Source organism: Mugil cephalus, chromosome 23 (genome assembly GCF_022458985.1).
Source record: "Mugil cephalus isolate CIBA_MC_2020 chromosome 23, CIBA_Mcephalus_1.1, whole genome shotgun sequence".
In the NCBI taxonomy this organism is placed as follows: domain Eukaryota; kingdom Metazoa; phylum Chordata; class Actinopteri; order Mugiliformes; family Mugilidae; genus Mugil; species Mugil cephalus.
Genome location: NC_061792.1, coordinates 16,082,213 through 16,096,263, shown reverse-complemented (window position 1 = coordinate 16,096,263; position 14,051 = coordinate 16,082,213). Strand labels below are relative to the sequence as shown.

The 14,051-nt window shown below is 43.3% G+C and overlaps 1 protein-coding gene and 1 long non-coding RNA gene across 2 annotated transcripts in view; both read right to left on the bottom strand.

Annotated features, from left to right (window-relative positions):
• LOC125001243 (NACHT, LRR and PYD domains-containing protein 12-like) overlaps positions 1-14,051 on the bottom strand; it is a 105,868-nt gene that overhangs the window by 55,412 nt on the left and 36,405 nt on the right. The window lies entirely within an intron of this gene.
• On the bottom strand, positions 986-13,077 carry LOC125001121. Its single transcript, XR_007111522.1, has 4 exons — positions 13,022-13,077; positions 5,092-5,265; positions 4,393-4,566; positions 986-3,651 (listed from the first exon to the last, which is right to left on the bottom strand). It is a non-coding gene; the product is annotated as an uncharacterized LOC125001121 (long non-coding RNA).

Genomic DNA, 14,051 nt, shown 5'->3' with positions numbered 1-14,051 from the left:
AAATATGTGAAGCCTTTTGTAAACCAACATTTTTGTACTGATGCACACATCCCTCCTTTTGACACATGGTCTAACCCATGCGTCAACTAGGAATAAGCAGGATGGAGAGTTTTAAGCGTGCCGGGTTTGTGATCTGGACCATACCAAACGCCGTCAAGACAGGAACAGCCACTCTTCGACCAGAGTGATCATTCAGCAGGTGTAGAAAGGGAAAAGAGATCAGAGAGGGAATCAGGAGAAAAAGTGAGGAATGGAGCAGAAAGGAGGGTAGCAAAACGAGAGGAAGTGGGTTGTAATGCAGCTGCTCTTGCGGTGGCATCTGGTCATGCGTTTCCTCTCGAAACTGTGTCTTTGCCAAATATGTGAGCCATGCATTTGCATCATGCAACTTGTGATGGTAGAGTGGTAGCTTCCAATAAATATGCAACGAGAGTATGGCTAAGAATAGGCTTGCCATCTGATTCGAAGACCTTTCTCTTTCCAAAGTGCTCCACAATCCTGAACCCTGCAGTCGGTGTAAATAGTGACTGAATGTGATTCAGCCAGTGTGCATTGTTAGTGCCACCAGCTCTGCTGCCTAGGGCTAGGTAATGAGGAGGGAGAGGGGAAGATTCAACAATCCCGTGATCATCAAAAACAGCATAGCTGTCATGTCCGCAGCCCGTATCAAGATTCCTGAAAGCAGAACCATAAACACAAAATCAGAGTTAGTCAGGGGCATGTCAGACAGATCAGGATGTGGGTAACAAATTTGTCGTAATTCTGACAACAGTGCTGTTCTCCATCCCCCAGGAGGGGAAGAAGAGTCACAGGGTTCAAAGTTTAGAACTGTCACAAGGGGAAGTCCCAGGAGGACAGTGTGATAGTGCAACCAACGTGCAGCTGAGACAAGCAAATAATGAACTTAACTATGAATACAGATTAGTGCACATAAATCAATCATCAAGCTAACGTTGGGGATTATAATAAAAATCTGTTCTCAAACTGAATTTGTGAATTTAATTATAAATATTTCACAATTGACAAAAATGAATAAACATTATCACGTACGGAAAATGCTCATGAAAAGAAATATTAATAAATGTATAATCTTAAAATGACTTCAAGGATCTAAAAGTTTCCTCTGAAAAACTCATGTGGCTTACCAGAGTTGCTAAGAAATTACACATTTAAAATTTATTATCAGAAGATACATCGTCAAAAACAAATAATCAATAAAGAATACACTGTAAAAAAACACCAGATTGAAAAAATTGAACACCACAAAATACACTGTAAAAAATACTCCACTGGTGCAGATTTGTCTCTCTCTGGTAGTGGAGTGATGAACTGCATGAACTGTCCTCCAGCGTTCACTGTCAGGAACTACAACTGTCCACATCTAATGACACATGATACTCCAAACACACAAAGACTCAACTCAATGAATGACCAAATATCAAAGTTCTACAACTCCACACAGTCATCGCACTCTTTTCTGTCTCTACTGCTGTGAACCTTTATACAGTTCACACAAACAACGTGTCAAAACAAAGCACAGTCCACAGACTCCTGACATATCCATCAAATTTCTATCTATCAAAGTATCATCTATTGGCTCCAACAACTCAAATGGGGCATCATTGACTCAATTCAACCAATCCTTTTAGAGATGAAACCTGGTATATCCACAGGCTGCTGACGTAGAGCAAATATATAGCATAGCATAATATATAGCAAATATACATTACAGAAATATACAGAGGTCTGGTTCAATTTTTAGACTTAGACTTTAATGATCCACAAGGGAAATTAATTGATCATAGTAGCTTAATTGACACAAAAAGATGAGCTGTTATACAGCTGGATACAATAGGGAATAAAGGAAGTTCTGTAGCATTCACTATGGCAGTGGAGCTGAACCATTGTGCTAGAGAATGAACTCCTCTGACCTTCTAATGTTTGAAGTAGTGGATGGGATGGATTATCCACAATGGAGAGCAGTTTATCCAATGTCCTCCTGTCCCTCACTGAGACAAATGATTCCAACTCCCTACCAGCCATATGTCCAGCCTTTTGGATCAGTTTGTTGATCCTACTGATGTCTTTTTTGCTGGTACTACTCACCCAACAAACCACTGCAAAGAACAGGGCACTCGCAACAACAGACTGATAGATCCTGATATTCCTGAGAATGTAGAGTCTACTCAGGCCCTTCTTGTACACAGCATCACTGTTGTCCCTCCAGTCCAATCTGTTGTTCATGTGGACTCCCAGGTACTTGTAGTGGTCCACTTCCACCTCCAGGCCCTGGATGGTGATGGGCTCCACTGACTGATGCTCTTCCTCCTAAAATCAATGACCAGCTCCTTGGTCTTGTCCACATTAAGGGCAGTGGATCTGTATGCATCTTTTGAATTAGCATACAGTAGATCCAGATTTCTATTTTATCAGGTTGCACAATTTACAAACTGATGACAAGTTGGCAAAACAGTGTCCAAGGTGTTATGATTTAAATCCCCAGAAATGATAACAAGAGCCTCCGGGTGTTTGGACTGCCTAGCAACAGTGGCATGGATCGCATCACATGCTGTTTTCTTGACAGCTGAAGGAGGGATGTAGACTCCGATAAAGATGAAATTGGTGAATTCCCTTGGTAAATAATAAGGAGGCATTCCCAAAGCTAAAAGTTCAATGTCCTGTGTACAGACACGCTCCTTCACAGTTATATGAGAGGGACTTCTCCATCTCTTGTTAACAAAAAAGGTCCAGAAAAACGAAATAAACGCAGCTTAAAAGACAAAAACATGATAATAATAAAAAAAAATATATTATTATTATTATTATTATTTTTAGTGAAACATATATTTGTAACTTGAGAATATTCAGATGGTTCCTCAAAGGCCTGAACCTAGTCCTAAAATTTTGGAACTCTGCAGAGTATGTGTTCACATACTAATGCTACTGATGCTCACATACTGATGTTGTCAAGGTGTGTTCATAATTGTATTTCTTTCAGGTCAGGTCAGTTTGTTAAGAACCAGTCAACGGGCTCGTAGCATCATTTGGGTGCTTGGTGGCTAGAGGCCAGTCCTTTGAAGACCTGGGGCCGGGGGCTACCTTTGTTGTTTTGTAGCCTTGGTGGACTCATTGTTGTTTGTTTGATGGTTTGTTGCTGTAACTGCAGTGATTTGGAAGTGAGGAGTTGGTGGAAAGCTGCTTAGGTTAACAGTTTGGTTTCTGCTGTGGCTGTTAGCTGTCACTCATCAACATGGAATTTAAATTAGAGGAGTTTGTTGTATCTTCTACCTTGGACGTGTTGTATCGGTGCACAAAGGTCAATTTATTGATGGCTGATGGTTACGAGGTTGTGAGAAGAGAGAAGACATGGAACAAATGTCTCCACAACATGAGGAAGGACTGTTGATGCTGGCAGGTTGACATGTGTCTGAATCATTGATGAGGGACTGGACTGGATTTGTTGGAGCTCTGTGAAGAGTTGAAGTGCAGCTCTGTTAATGGTCTTAAATGGAGACCATGTGGATGAAGCTCTCCTCTCCACCTCCCAGTAACATGGTCCAGTCAGAGTCTGCTTCACCCTCTGGATCATCAGGACACAGCTCATCCCCTCTCAACATACATCCTCCTGGTTAAAACAATGACTTCTTCCACCTGTAGAGAGGACGAGAAAGAAAAGAGGGGGTGAAGGAGTGTTTCCCTTCATCATCACATCCAGTAGAAAGAGCAGCAGGGACTTGAGTCCTGTTCAGAGCAGCAGTGGAGCAGCTGTTGAGCTCAGCCAGCTTCCTTTCAGCTTCATGTTAACGTGTTGGAGTGAACACACACAGACCTGCAGAGACTTTTAGCATCAAGTCTGTTTCCTCTGCACATTTCACTAAGAAACTGCTGAGAGTACTGAACGCTTCATTACTGCACCAACACTTTAGTGATGGATTTACTGCTGCTCCATGGAAACAAAGATCAGCTGACTAAGAAACTCATGGTTACTAAATGTAACGCTGCTTCTGTGATGTGCAGGCTTCAGTCAGACTGATCTCAGAGCTGTGATCAGTTGTTGATCAGATGTGATGAATGACCACCACTGTCTCTATACATCTTGGAAGGCTGTCAGCTGGAATCCAGCTTTATTTCCTGGACACATCAACACAACAACAACAATCGTCTTCACATCAACTCAAACACATGATCACAACAAGCTTCTGGCTCATCTGATTGGCTGACTGTTGTCTCTCTCTCTGTCTTTCTGTCCAATCCTGAAGCCTGTCTCCATTCTCCTCTCACAGCTTCACTGAGAAGCTGCAGGTTTACAGGAAACACTGGATCTTTGGTACTAACTGTGTTTAGGACGATACTGATGAAAGCAGCATGGACTGACTGGAACCCTCTACTCACCACAGAGTCTCCAGTTTATAGCCTGGACTCTCCACAAGATCAAGAAGCTGCTTCACTCCTGAATCTTTCAGGTTGTTGAGTCTCACGTTCAGATGTTTCAGATGGGAGGGGTTGGACTTCAGAGCCGAGACCAGAGAATCACAGCTGATCTTTGACAAACTGCAGCTCCACAACCTGAACAAAGAATAAAAGATGAAATGATTGATGATCAGTCAGATGTGTTGAGGTCTGAAATGTGTCCTGATCAATGAGCTGTTCTCTAAAATGAGTAGAGTGACTTTGTCCTTGTGTTATTGTGGATCTTCATCATGTCAGCCTTCTACAGACATCATCCAAACGTCAGCACAACATTCAGACTATTGATGACAACACAGATCAATAAGATGCTGCTGACATCATTGCAGGATCAATATCAATGATCAGACATTATCAGTCAAGTCACTTTGAAACAAACACAAAACAAAGAAATCTTTGGACTTCATCAACAAAACTTTATAACTGAAACAAATGTGAGTTCACAGGATCTTCTGGATCCTGATGTGACTCTTCAGCTCTAACCACAAACATTCATTGACTCCAATAACTAACAGTGGACGTCTTGAACTAAAGGACATTTACAGATTGATGGATGAACATGAATTAGATTCAGTTGGTGATTAAACATATCAGATCTACAACAGTAACAGACAGTGAACTCACCCCAGAGTCTCCAGTCTACAGTCTGGTCTCTCCAGAAAACCACACAGCTGCTTCACTCCTGAATCTTTCAGGTTGTTCTCACTCAGTTCCAGATGTTTCAGATGGGAGGGGTTGGACTTCAGAGCTGGTCCCAGAGAATCACAGCTGATCTCTGACAAACTGCATCTCCACAATCTGAATAAAGAATAAAAGATGAAATGACTGATGATCAGTCAGATGTGTTGAGGTCTGAAATGTGTCCTGATCAATGAGCTGTTCTCTAAAATGAGTAGAGTGACTTTGTCCTTGTGTTATTGTGGATCTTCATCATGTCAGCCTTCTACAGACATCATCCAAATGTGAGCACAACATTCAGACAACTATTGATGTCAACACAGATCAATAAGATGCTGCTGACCTCATTACAGGATCAATACCAATGATCAGACGTCATCAGTCATATCACTTTGAAACAAACGCAAACCAAAGAAATCTTTGGACTTCATCACAAAACTTTATCACTGAAACATATGTGAGTTCAGAGGATCTTTTGGATCCTGGGGCCCGTTGCACAAAAGTAGGATTCAGATATCTGGGATAAGTGACAAATCCTGGGCTCAACAAATCAGAAACAAGAGCGTCCAGGCTTATTTGGTCGCACAAACACCAAGCCAGGATGAGCGGACATGGATCCATCAAGCCAGGTTTAATTACTCATGGATCAGAATGCGCAAATGGCTCCTAAAGTAGACCCTGCAATCGATTACACATTTACCATGGCAACGCGAGCAGAGAACTCCTCCCCATGGCAGCAGGACATACTGATGGAGGACTATGAAGAGGTAAAGGATCTAATTACAAAGAAAGGAAACACACACTCACTGCCATAAAACAAAGAGAGAAAACATGAAATCTGTAATCTATAAGAACATCCTGCAGAATGGTGAGTGCCCCAACAAATGCTATGCTCAAGCGTACATTGTACCTGCTGGATTACCTGTATTTACAACAGTGGGAAGAAAAAAAAAAGAAAACACACACACAACCAAACAGGGTGGCGGGTCACCACCAGCTGACCTCCCCCCAGCAGAGGACAGAGCCTTACAACTGAACAGAGGTCTGTGTTGGAGGGGGTCCCTGGGGGGACGGATTCAAATATAAGTCCCTCCCAAGAAGATGCCACCTTCTTCATTCCAGGTACATTTTTACACCTCTGACTCTGACTGTGGTTCACCTTGTAGTGTCTAGTTGTGAGTCCTCCATGAAAGTCATACTGTAGCCTGGCACGTCTCACCTACTAGCTTTAATATGAATCATTAAATGTGATCGGGAATTTACAAATTTCAGGACAAGTGTTAACAGTCGTCGTAGCACACTTGTAGTGACAATCTAACCACAATCTAATTGAAGTAATGCACCTTGAATTTTCTTGTGGTTAAGTGCAGACAGAGCTTCTCTCAGGTCACGCTCTGTCCCCACAAAGTTGGTTCCGTTATCTGACCTGACAGCAGAATTTGCGTTAGTGATCCAATAACATTGGCGTAGTCTGGAAAGCAGGTGAGTTCTCCCACAATGTCCCAGCCGTTCATCAATGTGGCGTATGAGTGGACTCCCAAATGTTAATGGGCCATTCTCTTTTATTCTCTGACCATCAGATTCTCTGTACTTCTACAACACAGTAACCTTTGCAGGGTGAGCAGCAATTTTTTTTTGCAATTCCAGAAGCTCCCCTTTTCTTCTGATTTGCTCCTCCTGATGTTCCAGATTCCAGTCCTGTGTTCTTTAAGGCCTGCTGCCATAGCCATTGCAAGGAGAGCAGCCCTTTCAACCTCTGCTTTTAAACATGCCGAGGAACGACCAGCTGATGAATATGTTTTAAGACCAACATTAGAAATGCTGTCACCAGGAGCAACATCATCATTTACCCCAGAAACAGCAGCATTGTCACGCAGATTTAGGATAGAATAGATTTTTATTTGTCAATCTTATGTGTCAAAAAAAAAAAAAAAAAAAAAGAAAGAATCATTGTTGGGCCTTCTTAATGACAGCTGTGGTGTTGACTCTGGAGGTTAGCTTGTCAGTCAGAAGGACTGACAAGCTAACCCTCTCCACCTCTCTGAGGTGGAGAGGGTTGTTTGTTTTTTGTTTGTTGTTTGTTAAAGCAAGGTTGTGTTCCAAGCACCAGGCTACCAACTGCTCCACCTCCTTCCTGTACGTCGACTTGTCACCATTGGTAATGAGTCTAATGACAGTAGTGTCGTCTGCGAACATAATGATGTGATTGTTGTTAAAAGTGGCAGCACAGTCATGAGTCAGCAGGGTGAACAATAAAGGGCACAGAACACACCCTTGCAGTGAACCAGTGTTCATTACAATTGTTTTTGATGTTATTCTGCCAACCCTGACTGCCTGCCATCTTCCTGTCAGAAAGTCTGAGATCCACTTACACATTCCTGGATCCACACCAAGCAGCAAGATGGTATTGAACGTTGAGCTAAAATCAACAAGATCCAAGCGTAGGTGTTCTTGTTCTCCAGGTGTTCCAGCGTGAGGTAGAGCAGGGTGGAGACAGCATCTTCTGTGGACCAGTTAGCTCTGTAGGCAAATTGCATTGTGCCCAGGGAAGTTGGTAGCTGCGATCTGATGTGATGCAACACAAGCCACTCAAAGCATGTCATGGCTACAGGAGTCAGGGCCACTGGACGACAGTCACTCATAGAGGAGGGATTTGGTTTCTTGGGCAGAGGTGTTATGATGGCGCTTTTTAAGCAGGTGGGGACTCTGGCTTGGCTGAGGGAGATGTTAAATATGTTTGTAAAGACATCCTTCAGCTGCTCAGCACAGGCTTTCAACACACAGCCTGGGATGTAATCAGGCCCAGCAGCCTTGCGTGGGTTTACAGTATGTTGTAAACACCTGTGTAAACACATTGATGCTGTCTATAGGTCAGTTGCAGTGCCTGGTTAGTGGAAGGCTGTTCCTGCACAGCTGCTGTTCTGTTGTCCTTTCCCCTTAAACAGGGAAAAGAATGTATTGAGGTTATCTGGGAGAGAAGGATCATTGTTTAGTACCTGTGCTTCTGGCTTGTAACCCTTGGCTGCCTGGAACTCCTGCCATAAGTGTCTTGTATCTTTGGTGTCAGTAAACTGAGAAGATAGCTTTTCTCCCAAAAGCTCTCTTTGCCTCCGATTCCTCTGTTCAAGTTGTTCCTTGCTCTGCTGTATGCATTGCTGTCTCCAGATTGAAATGCAGCATCACAAAGCCTCAGCAGGGAATGAACCTCCCCATTAGCCATGGCTTGTTGGTGGAACGTACCTTGACAGTTTTCTTCACAGTCACATCGTCCGTGCATACCTGTATGATCCCCATCACCGCCTCAGTGTATTCCTCCAGGTCTATACATTCCCTGGATGTGGCACATGCCACATGCTGGTGGAAGTGAGGTAGGAGGGACTTCAGTTTGGCCCTGTTGAAGTCCCCAGCCATGGCAAGTGGACGCCTGCTGCAGCAGCTCCTGAGTGCGTGCTTCTTGTGTGTGTTCTCTCCACCTTTCTCGTACTTTTGTGTCTCTTTTTTTTTTTTTTTTTTTTTTTTTTTTAACCTAAGTTAGCAATGGTTTTTGTAAATCTCAACTTTTTCCTTTCAATTTTACTGCTACTTTGTCAGCACAGAGCGGCATGGCCATTATTTACACACATGACCAGCTGATAGCGCTGAGTAAACCTGTATTGCCCGGAGGAGTTATGGAGGAGATGCCGCGGTTGCAGGGCTGGAAAGAAGGTGAAAGCTAAGAAGAGGAGATACAAGCCAGCCATTCCTGGGATCATCATGGGGAACGTTCGCTCTCTCGCTGCAGCCACGTCCCACATTTTGACTGATTTAAGGGCCGGAGGCTTTATTTTGAATTGTAGCAGGATTTACCTGTATCCTTTTGTGAGAAGGCCAATCTCTTCCACACGGCTTAACAATTCTCAATCAGTCCTACCGTGATTCTTAAGTGTTGCTTTGCCCAGGCTTTCTTTGTCTGGTGTCCTGCTGGGGGACAGAGGGGATGCCTCCCAGCCTTTTAGCCTCCAACCATATTCAGACCCTCAGGAAGTACGGCCGACATGTAATAATGACAGTGGCCGGCTGGTCAGAGACCGATATGCTAGGCCGCTTTAATGCACGGGCTTACCTGGGCTGAAGCCCAGGGGCCTATCGAGTTCAGGGGCCTATCGATGAGTTGGCAAAGTCGCATTGTTTTGTTACTTGTCAGGTTTTCTTTCAATCACAAATCATGCACGTTTGTGGCTGCTGATTGGTCCAAAATTAACCCTTCGCTAAGACCTGCCCTGCAGCCCCTGCTCCCCTGGTTACTGTTACTATGTGTACTACGCCTTGAGTGACAGTTGGGAAATGACGGGGGAAAAGAAATTTGAGAGTGGTGCTCAAGAATCTAGGGAAAAGGAGTTACTGAAGAGCATCCCAAAGCTCACAGGGCTCCTTAAACGACCTGCCACGGATGATGGTGGACCCACAAAACCCTCAGTATGTCACTCACCGGAGGCAGAGGACGAGGCGGGGCTCATGCTGCAGGTAGAGGGAACAGGAGAGGAAAAAAGAAGAGGAGCGGAGGATGAGGAAGAGAGTGAGGAGGAGAAGATGGACAAGGAGGAGAAGGAGGAAGAGGAAGCAACAAGCAGTGACCCGGGCCTCTGGGGAAACAATATCGACCGGCAGGCGCACGCTTACTGGGCGAAAATGGGACCGGAGGCGTGTCAAAATAAAAGCGCCGACTTCTGTGCATCGGAACGCATGTGTAAGTAGAGAATGGCTTTGTTACTCACCATCAGTAGATAGTGTGTTTTGTTTTGCTTTGCTTGCAAAATGTTTGGCGAGAGAAAGGAAAAGTCTGCATTTGTTAGTGGGGGTTATTCTGACTGGAAACATGCATGATGATTGTATAGCAGAACACAAAATCTGACATTAACAGAAAAGCCATGATCGCTTACATCAATAAAGCAGCTGCCTGTGGGACATTGGACTCAGAACTTAAGAAACAGTTTAATGAGGAGTGTGAATATTGGAAACGGGTTCTACAGAGGGTTGTTACTGTTGTGAAGTATTTGGCTGAAAGGGGACTATTTTTCCAGGGTGACAGCCACAAGTTTGGAGATACCAACAATGGAAATTATTTGGGCAGTATGGAGCTGATCAGTCAGTTTGATCCTTTTTTAAAAGCTGGAATATGTAAACGCTGGCAAAGAAACTGCATCCTACCTCTCTCTGAATGTGTGTGAGGAATTCATTCAGCTGATGGGACGGAAGGTGCTGGATGAAATTATCAGCAGAGTGAAACTAGCAAAGTATTTTGCTATCAGTGTGGACTCCACACCTGACATTACACATGTGGACCAGATGACTTTTATCCTGCGGTATGTGTCACCAGAGGTCTGTTTAGAAGAGCGCTTTGTCAATGTCCTCCCCATTGAAAGCCATACAGGAGAAGCACTGTTCAACTCAGTTGTGAGTGTTTTGGAGGAGATGGGCATTGATATACATAACTGTAGAGGGCAGTGTTTTGACAATGCGAGCAATATGTCGGGGACCTACAAAGGTGTGCAGGCCCGCCTAAAGCAGATCAACACATTGGCAGAATGGGTACCCTGTGCAGCACATACCCTAAACCTAGAAGGAGTGAAGAGCGTGAACTGCTGTGAGGAGACTAAACAGTTTTTCAGTTTTGTTCAAGCTTTGTTCAACTTCTCATCCAAGAGCACTTCACGCTGGCAGATGATTAAGGTAGGGTTGCAGCCCAATGAAAATCAAAGAATTGAGAATTTGAAATCACTCTGATAAGAGATGGTCAGCACACACCGTTCAAAGCCCAAAGCCCTGTGCCAGAACTGCACCGGGATCCAGCAGGCATTACTCAACATTGCTGATGATGATCACCAGAATTGGAGCACAAGGGAGGAGGCTAGGGCACTGCACATAAAGATGAATAAACTTGAAATTGCATTAATATGCAATATGTGGAATGTCATCCTTAAACGTTTCCAGGGTGTGAGTGCTGCACTACAAGCAAAGGAGTTGGACCTGTGCAATGCTGTTGATTTGGTTCAGTCATTGCGTGAATATGTAGGTGATCTGAGGGATCAGTTTGTTAGCTTTGAGACAGCTGCAAAGAACATGTCTCCCACTGTGTCCCATGAGTATAAGACAGATACCCAAAGAAAGATAAAAAAAGAAAGAGACAGGCTGACGAATTATCTGAGCCGAAGTGTGAACCATCAGGCCCCAGGCTCCGTACTTCTGTGTACATCTACGTCATCGACCGTTTAGTGTCAGAACTGGACAGACTATACAAGTCATACAGTGATGTGTATGAAAACTTTGGGTTTATGAATGCATTGCACTTGATTTCCCCTCAAGACCTGCGCTCAGATGCGCTGAGTCTGCAGAGGAAAAACAGCAATGACTTGGAGGAGGATTTTGTGGAGGAGGTGGTACAGTTTAAAGAATTTGTACAGGATGAAAAGGTGAACAGCACATCAGCAGTGGAGTTACTCAAATTTTTAAGAAGAAGAAATCTCCAGACAGTGTTTCCCAGCACAGACATAGCTTTACGGCTATTCCTGACCATGCCAGTGACCAATGCAAGGAGCGGTCCTTCTCCAAACTGGGCTTGGTGAAAAACAGACTCAGATCAAGCATGCAGCAAGAGAGAGTCAGTAACCTCACATTTATGTCCACTGAGCATGACATCCTTCATGATTTGGATTTCAAGGACATAATCAGGGCATTCTCTGCAGAGAAGACCAGACAAAAGCCCTTCTAAAAGGACAATGCTCGGCCCTTTGCTAGCCTCTGCAGGTTTTCAGTTGTTGTGGACAGCTGCTAAATGTTTGATGAAGAATGTTGAAATGTTTAGATATCAGTCAGTTTTACCTTGTGGAACCCAGCAAAAGTGAAGGCTGTTACTATCCATAGTGCTGAGTGGCCCACCAAAACCAGAAGAAGCTCATTTTGTTCTGATGGTGTTTTTCAAACTTTCACCCATATTGGTTTTAAATAATCAGCATATTATCTATCTTATGTATTGCTGTTATACAAAGTGCCTTTTGTGTTTCTGTAGGTTGATTAAAAGTATGCTGGTGTTTTCTGGCTAAAGAAGTAAAACTCACATTTGTATGGCGTGAAAGAAACTGATGCATTTTGTGATGTAGATTGGGGTGATGGAGTAGGGCCTACAAAACCTCTCAGCCCCAGGGCCTACCATTAGGTTAAGGCAGCCCTGCCGATACGTTATTTCAGTTAAAATACATTCTGTACATTTAAGTTGAATATAGCCTGTAATGGCAGAGACACATGATTTGGAGTTAAGTTAAACTGGGTCTGTAATGATAAAGGAATGTGTATTATTTTATATTATTTGGCCTATTATGCCGTTTACTGTGTATAAAGGCCTCACATGTGTCTGTTCATTTAAGTATGGATTTGTCCTGCTTTTATGTGTGTGTTGTATAATATGCTGTGATTCTGTTCTTTCTATCTTGTAGAGCTCTGTGTGACTTCAATTTACTGGCTTTGATTCATTATTATTGAATAAAGGAACATCATGTTACTATTTGATGTGCTAACTCCACAGGATAAATCTCCATGGTAACTTATGTCATAACATATCCTGCTTTCATGCAAGCGGATCATGGATGAGTTCATCCAGGATAATCAACATATCCAGGATTAATCCTCATCCTGGTTTTGTTCAACAGGCCCCAGATGTGACTCTTCAGCTCTGATCACAAACATTCATTGACTCCAACAACTAACAGTGAACGTTTCCTCCAGTTTCTGCTACAAAAACTCGTCTTGAACTAAAGGACATTTACAGATTGATGAACATGAATTAGATTCAGTGGGTGATTAAACATATCAGATCTACAACAGTAACAGACAGTGAACTCACCCCAGAGTCTCCAGTCTACAGTCTGGACTCTCCAGAAAACCACACAGCTGCTTCACTCCTGAATCCTTCAGGTTGTTGTCAGTCAGGTCCAGATGTTTCAGATGGGAGGGGTTGGACTTCAGAGCTGGTCCCAGAGAATCACAGCTGATCTCTGACAAACTGCAGCTCATCAACCTGAATAAAGAATAAAAGATGAAATGATTGATGATCAGTCAGATGTGTTGAGGTCTGAAATGTGTCCTGATCAATGAGCTGTTCTCTAAAATGAGTAGAGTGACTTTGTCCTTGTGTTAGTGTGGATCTTCATCATGTCAGCCTTCTACAGACATCATCCAAACGTCAGCACAACATTCAGACAACTATTGATGTCAGCACAGATCAATAAGATGCTGCTGACCTCATTACAGGATCAATATCAATGATCAGACATCATCAGTCAAGTCACTTTGAAACAAACACAAACCAAAGAAATCTTTGGACTTGATCAAGAAAACTTCATTATTGAAACAAATGTGAGTTCAGAGGATCTCCTGGATCCTGGGGCCCGTTGCACAAAAGTAGGATTCAGGAGAGAGGAAGAAGAAGAAGGTAAAAGATCTAATTAAAAAGAAAGGAAACACCGCCACTGCTATAAAACAAAGAGAGAAAACGTGGCAATATATTACAGTCCCAAGTACAGTCCTACAGTGTCCAAGTATTGCACAAACAAACACTCACTGCTCCCTGAAACATCACAATTAGTCTACAATCCAAATAGTTCATTAACATCTCTGAAAACATAGTTGTACTCTGATTATGCAACAGCCAAAACTGCAAGTGAAACTGACGCAGATGTGAATGAAACTATGTGACTGCAACTCTATCCATCCATCCATCCATCCATCCATCCATCCATCCATCCATCCATCCTGCAGAATGGTGAGTGCCCCAACAAATGCTATGTTCAAGCGTACATTGTACCTGCTGGATTACCTGTATTTACAACAGTGGGAAGAAAAAAAAAAAAGAAAACACACACACAACCAAACAG